Raw genomic sequence first — 5,880 nt, 5'->3', positions numbered from 1 at the left:
CGCGTCGCGATTGCGCGCTGCCTGCCCGGTCTGTGCCCGAGCCGAGTCCGACTTGTTTCGCTGTCGCTTTGTCGCTCTGTGGCTGTAGTGTGCGAGCTGCACAACAACAGCGAGCTGCTCGCGGCTAGTCGTGGGTCGGAGCGGGACGGCTGCTGCTCCGAGGCTCGGGCCCGCCAATCGTTTGTAGCGCTACCGGTTCCGTGTGTCGGTGTGCATTTGGTGGTGTTGAAGCCAAACCAATACCATCAATTTTCCCACTGAGGCCAGTTGCTGCGGGGGTTGGTGCGGCGCGGGTTAGTTACTCTCCGTTTTACTGTCTGTCATTTCTGCCTATTGTCTAGGTCTAGGGCCCCGTATTGAGGCGTGGCCTGTCGCCCCCCCATATTCGGATTTTCGGCATTTCGGTGCGGGGGCTTGCTTCTCTCTGCCACATTTGCATGCAAATATGCTCGGCAGAGGTGGCAGAGGGGCAGGGCCTGGCTACCCATGGAAAGTGCAAATATTTTGACGTTTTAAATAATGTTGATTAAATGCAAAGGTCTCAATTATTAAATTGATTGTTGAACCTGTAATTTTGTCTGTTTCTTCTGCTGTGGCCGGTTTTTCGGCTCAAATCGAAACTGTGGCACATGCAACGGCCACGGATTGTGGGCCACACAACCATTAACAAGTGTGTGAAAAAACGAATTTAATTGAACGATTTAGTTAGATATTGGGAATATTTTCGTTATGGGCTGATATGAAAGGGAATCAAAAATATATTTATGTACTGTGCAATTTTCATGTTTGAAACTTTCTGCGACAACTTGAAATTTTCTTTGAAACATCAAAAATTTGTTATTTTTTTCTTCAATTTTGGCTTGCGTGGCGCCATCCGGTGGCCGCACTTGGCGGCTGTAAACCTGTCTAACAGGCCGACAATCTGCTCACCTGCTCCAACACACACACACACACACACACCTAAGAGCCACTTGCCACGCCTTCCACTGCGACTGCTACTCCAGAGAGCGAACGAGAGAGAGAGGGAGTAGCAAGAGAGAGAGTGAGAGCGCACGCGTAGGTCCAATTCAAAATGGCGTCCTCACCAAAAAGTTGTTGTTGGACTTTGTGTCGCTTTGTAGCCAGGTCCGGCGACAGCAGGCCGCATTTCGAGCGGCATTTTTCATTCACAAAGTCGGTCGCCCGGAGACGGAACCAAACCAGAGACAAAGACGCAGAGAGCCCAAAAGCCAGAGAACAGTCCAAAACGTTTTTCCTTGGTTTTCTTTCACAAAAAAAAAAGCGACGGCAGAGCAGGCTTCCCTCTCCCGACCACCTCTCTCGGACCCATGAGACAGACAGTTGTCACCTGAGAAGGATTTCCGCTAAAAGTTGAAAATGCATATTCATAAGCCAGCCGACAGAGACAGAGACAGACACAGCCCAGCGTCAGCATCAGCGTCAGCGCCACAGCAATTAAGCAGCTTCAGGGAGGGATAAAAACCGACTAAAAGTTCATTTATATAAAGTAAATAGATCCAGATCGAACAGCGAGATAATGGACCACAGAGCAATACAAATTGTGTGCTGAGCAGACAAGCTAGATCCGATTGAAATGTTAATCCCCGTATGGTCCGGTTCGGTTCGGTGCGGTACGATTCTGTTCAGTTCTGTTGCCCATGGAGTCCATAACTCTTACACCAATATTATTTGTAGATTTGTTTACAATACAGTTCTGTTCTTTATAGGGTTTGTGTGCAATGAGAAGATATTATTGGATAATCAGCAAAACTCAAAATCATTATAATTTCCACAGCTCATGTCGTGTTGGTTCTGTTATATTCTAGACTCCAAATCAAAGTATATATGAGTACCATTCTGTTATGGGCTCTGCTCTATTCTGTAGGGCATACAGCCCTGTTATGGGTAACTGTTCGCTTCTGGGCCCAGCTTTTGAGGTCGGCTACGCTGCACTAATTTGAGGGGAACACTTCAAATGCACGTAATTGTTGCAATTACTCAATGAAATATTTATTAAATGCAAATTATTATTAGCCCAAGTCTGCTTTTGCTTTTGCTACTGCTACTGCTACTGTTCCTTTTCCCACCCAGTGTCCGTGTGTGTGTGCGTTCGAGTATCTTACAGTGTGTGAGTGCTTCTATTGGGGAACGATTAATTGCCCATAAATCAAAATCAAATTACCGCCACACGAGACACGTGCAAATATGTCAAACGAACACGTTTGCAAGTCAATCAGACCGGCGAATAAATTTATCACATTGTCACAGATACGAGTATTGTATCTAAAAAAGTCATAGATCAATTCAACGGCTTCATATAGATATGCACACATACACATACATACTGTAGGGAGCAATCGATATCTAAGTAGAAACAGATTGAGTAATTCGAGTCTATTAATCTTAATTTATGAGGAGAGAACTTCGATGCCAAATCGTACTCACTCTTTTTGTACTTGTAGGCACATCTCTCGTAATATTGCCTAATTTTTCCTCCGATTCCTTCTAGTCCAGCCGCTAACCATTGACCCTGTTCCTTGCAACACTTCTGTCCCGGTTCGTCCATTAGCCTCTCCGATTATGTATTGCGGAGGTTGCCATAATTTCACTTGATTATATTGAAAGTACCACCAAAGCTTTACTTTGATATCTCACTTGGCAGGGAAATCACTTCAACGGAGAACGAATGAGAACGGAGAACGAGAGAGTGAGAGGGAGAGAGCGAGTGAGCAAATACGGAAGCCAAATCGATTTTGTTACCAAATAACATTAATTCCCGAATTAAAGCCAAGAGCCAGGCATTTGAACAAATGAGACGATTAATTTTGGGTCAAGAGAAACCGAAGGAGAAACCCAGTGAAGGAAAATCAAACGGAAAATTCGAAATGAACAGCACAAACGCCCACCAAAGGAGGATGGCATTGAAGGGACTGGGAAAGACGAGGGGAAAGCGCCATACGGAAACACCCACGAAACCAAAGGCGGAGAGGGTCTGGGGCAGGGACGTAGGTCCCCGGCTACAGAGGAAAATGCAAAGCAATGAACAAAGTTCCCGACCAAATACAATTTATCATTCAAATAATAATGTGCCACAAATGACTGAACCCTCGCGAGAAAGAGAAGCCAACAGACGGGACATAAATCAATCAAACTGCAGGCCAGAAAAGGACAGCGAGCGAGCCAGGAAGAGAGTTGGTCAGAAGTCTAGTTTCTGGGGGTTGTTTCGGGCTCAATGAAATGGAAACTGACTCCGAGTGGCAGCATTTGCTCACTTGACCGTCTCTTACTTACTCCGACTCCGACTCCAGGCCAGGCCAGGCCAGGCCCGTCTCCGACTCCGCGTCCGTCACCGACTCTCCACTCAAATGAAATGCGAAGCAACGCGTTCAAATTACATTTTAATGAGTCCAAGTCCAGGGGTTGGGTTGGCCAGCGGTCAGTGGTTAGCGGGGTGCGGGGTTCTGTTCTACTAGCGAAAATCAAACTGCAGACTTACCTCACCTTTGGAGCAGAACGAGGTAGAGGAAGGTAGAGAGAGAGAGAGAGAGAGGACCCATTCGATGCGCCTTTCAACGCCATAAACTGTGGAGTTTGAAGTGCAACGCGAATGGGGCAGCCACAGCCACAGCCTCAGAGGAAGAGGAAGAGACGGCAGACTTTTATGAATTTGTTTATGATGTACGAGGAGGCTAATGAAAGCGCCACAGCAGGCGCCAAATTGGGTCAGGACCGCCTGTGGCGGAGCTCCGCTTTTTCGGGCATTTCGCCGATGGGTCCACATGGACCCACATGGAGCCGCATGGAGACGGCGCACAGCTGCCGTGTGTGCGTGTATTGACATTCAATTCGAAATAAATCAGGGTTTACGACTCCAGAAGAGCCAACCAACGACTTCATTGCAGCCACCCGCCCGGTATCCCGCCCAAGCCAGTCGAGTGCTAGTCGCAGTGCCAGTCGCAGCGCCCAGGCGGCTTCCTTCAAAGATCAACGCTGGTGGCTATAACTCGACGGTTGGCTGTTAGCCGCTGGCCCGTTGGCTTTCATCCTGGCGTTAATTGGCAGCCCCGACACTGCCCGAGCCAATAAATTTCCAGCCGAACGGCCCCGACTCCCTGACTACTCACTGTTGATGTATTCATTGAGTCCTGGGATCTGTGGATCTCCGCATTGAACGAGGTGAGGACAACGCGTGATCTGGTCTGCTCTGAACCTACTATACGAGTATGTGGTGGGGAAATTCCAACTGGGCCAATTAGCCACCGAAACACACCATGGAAATGGAACTGAAACTGGCCAGGAATTTCAATTGAGTTTTCAGCCACGGAATGCTGTTTTGGCTTCATTGCGCTGGGAAAAGGGGAAGAAATTTATAAATTTAATAATGAAAATGAAGAAATGTGCAAGTGCAAATAAAAAAATTAATTGATTTGATGCAAACATACACGAATATGAATGAATCTTTACGAGGTTGAGCTTTTATCAACTGAATCCAACTGAGGGGAAATATAGCAGATCTAATGGTTGCTCCCCCTCTTCTCACCCATCCCCCCAGCATTCTCGCCGAGGGTCTCAATAATTTCACACTTTGGGAAACATTTTAAGCAGCGTCACTCAAAAGGAACAAAAATAAAAAAGCCACACAAAAAACCATCAACAAAAATTGTACACTACACCCAAAAAGACACAGAAACAAAAAACAAAAAACAAAAAAAAAAAAAACCAAATGAAATGTTTTGGAAATTTGAAAATAATTGTTGACACTTTATTATTGTTGTTGTAGCTGCCACGTAACAAGTGTGTGTGCCCCTTCCTCCCCCTTCCCCTTCGCCTGACACTCTTTGTGCACCTCTTGGCTGCACATGCGCAGGCCCAAAAAACTTCCGGCACCGCAGCCACAACAATATTTGAATAGGAAAAAATTTAGTTGTGTCACATTAAAAAGCAATTATCACCTTAAATTAACCAGCGGATCCGAAGCCCCCCTCCCACCACCCGTCCGTAGCCCGCACTCAGAGTTGCGTACATTGCCATCGAAATATTCAAATTGCTCGACTCGAAATTTTATCTAATGACTTTTCAAAAGGAGCCACAAAAACAGGTGACAGCAGAGGGGATGGCCCCGAGCTGGGAGTGGGGGGAGGTTGCCTCTCAGTGGGAGGGACAGGAACCTTTTAAGTGGGGAGGTGGGGGCACGTGGGTCTTGGCTCAAATTAACTTGTTGCTATTCTCAATTGGATGCGTTCGGCTCGGCTCGGTTCGGTTCGGTTGGGTTCGTCTGGCTACGATTTTGTTTGGGCTTTGGGAGGTTTCGAACGGCTGCGCTTTTAATTCGTTTTAAATTATTTTGTTACTGGAATTTATAAGCTTTTTTCCAAGGGGTAACACTCTTGGGTTAAAGTTTAATTTAGCAGAGAATCGTATTTTGGGCAGAGCTGCGGCACAGTGGGGCCGAAACGAAGAGAAAAGGAAAGGAGAATTTGGATAGGAACTCTATTAGGAAATCTACAGGGTACTTAGAGATCTACCCACTGCATACTGAGAGAAGTCCCATCCACAAAGTAAAGCGGTAACTCCAAGCAAAATTACTATTCTAGGGGATAATTCTGGTATTCAAATCCTGAGTTTTTCTGCAATATTAGCTCAGAAGGTGGAACCACCCCAAAGCTACGCTTCTCATTATATTTTTCATACTTTTCCCCTCGTACTTTATACTTCGCTCCACTGTACTTGTGTTTGTGTGGGTGCTCTATGGGCGCGCTGCACTGCATCAACAACAAAATGTTTTGCCTTTTTGTGTGTGTTTTGACGGAAACATTTGTCAGCGATTTTCCAGCACCAGACCCGAAAGCTAAAAACGCGCTGGAAAACATTTGAGCAATT

The sequence above is a fragment of the Drosophila obscura genome, unplaced genomic scaffold (genome assembly GCF_018151105.1).
Source record: "Drosophila obscura isolate BZ-5 IFL unplaced genomic scaffold, ASM1815110v1 contig_17, whole genome shotgun sequence".
Taxonomy (NCBI): Eukaryota; Metazoa; Arthropoda; class Insecta; order Diptera; family Drosophilidae; genus Drosophila; species Drosophila obscura.
Note: the sequence above shows the minus strand (reverse complement) of the source record.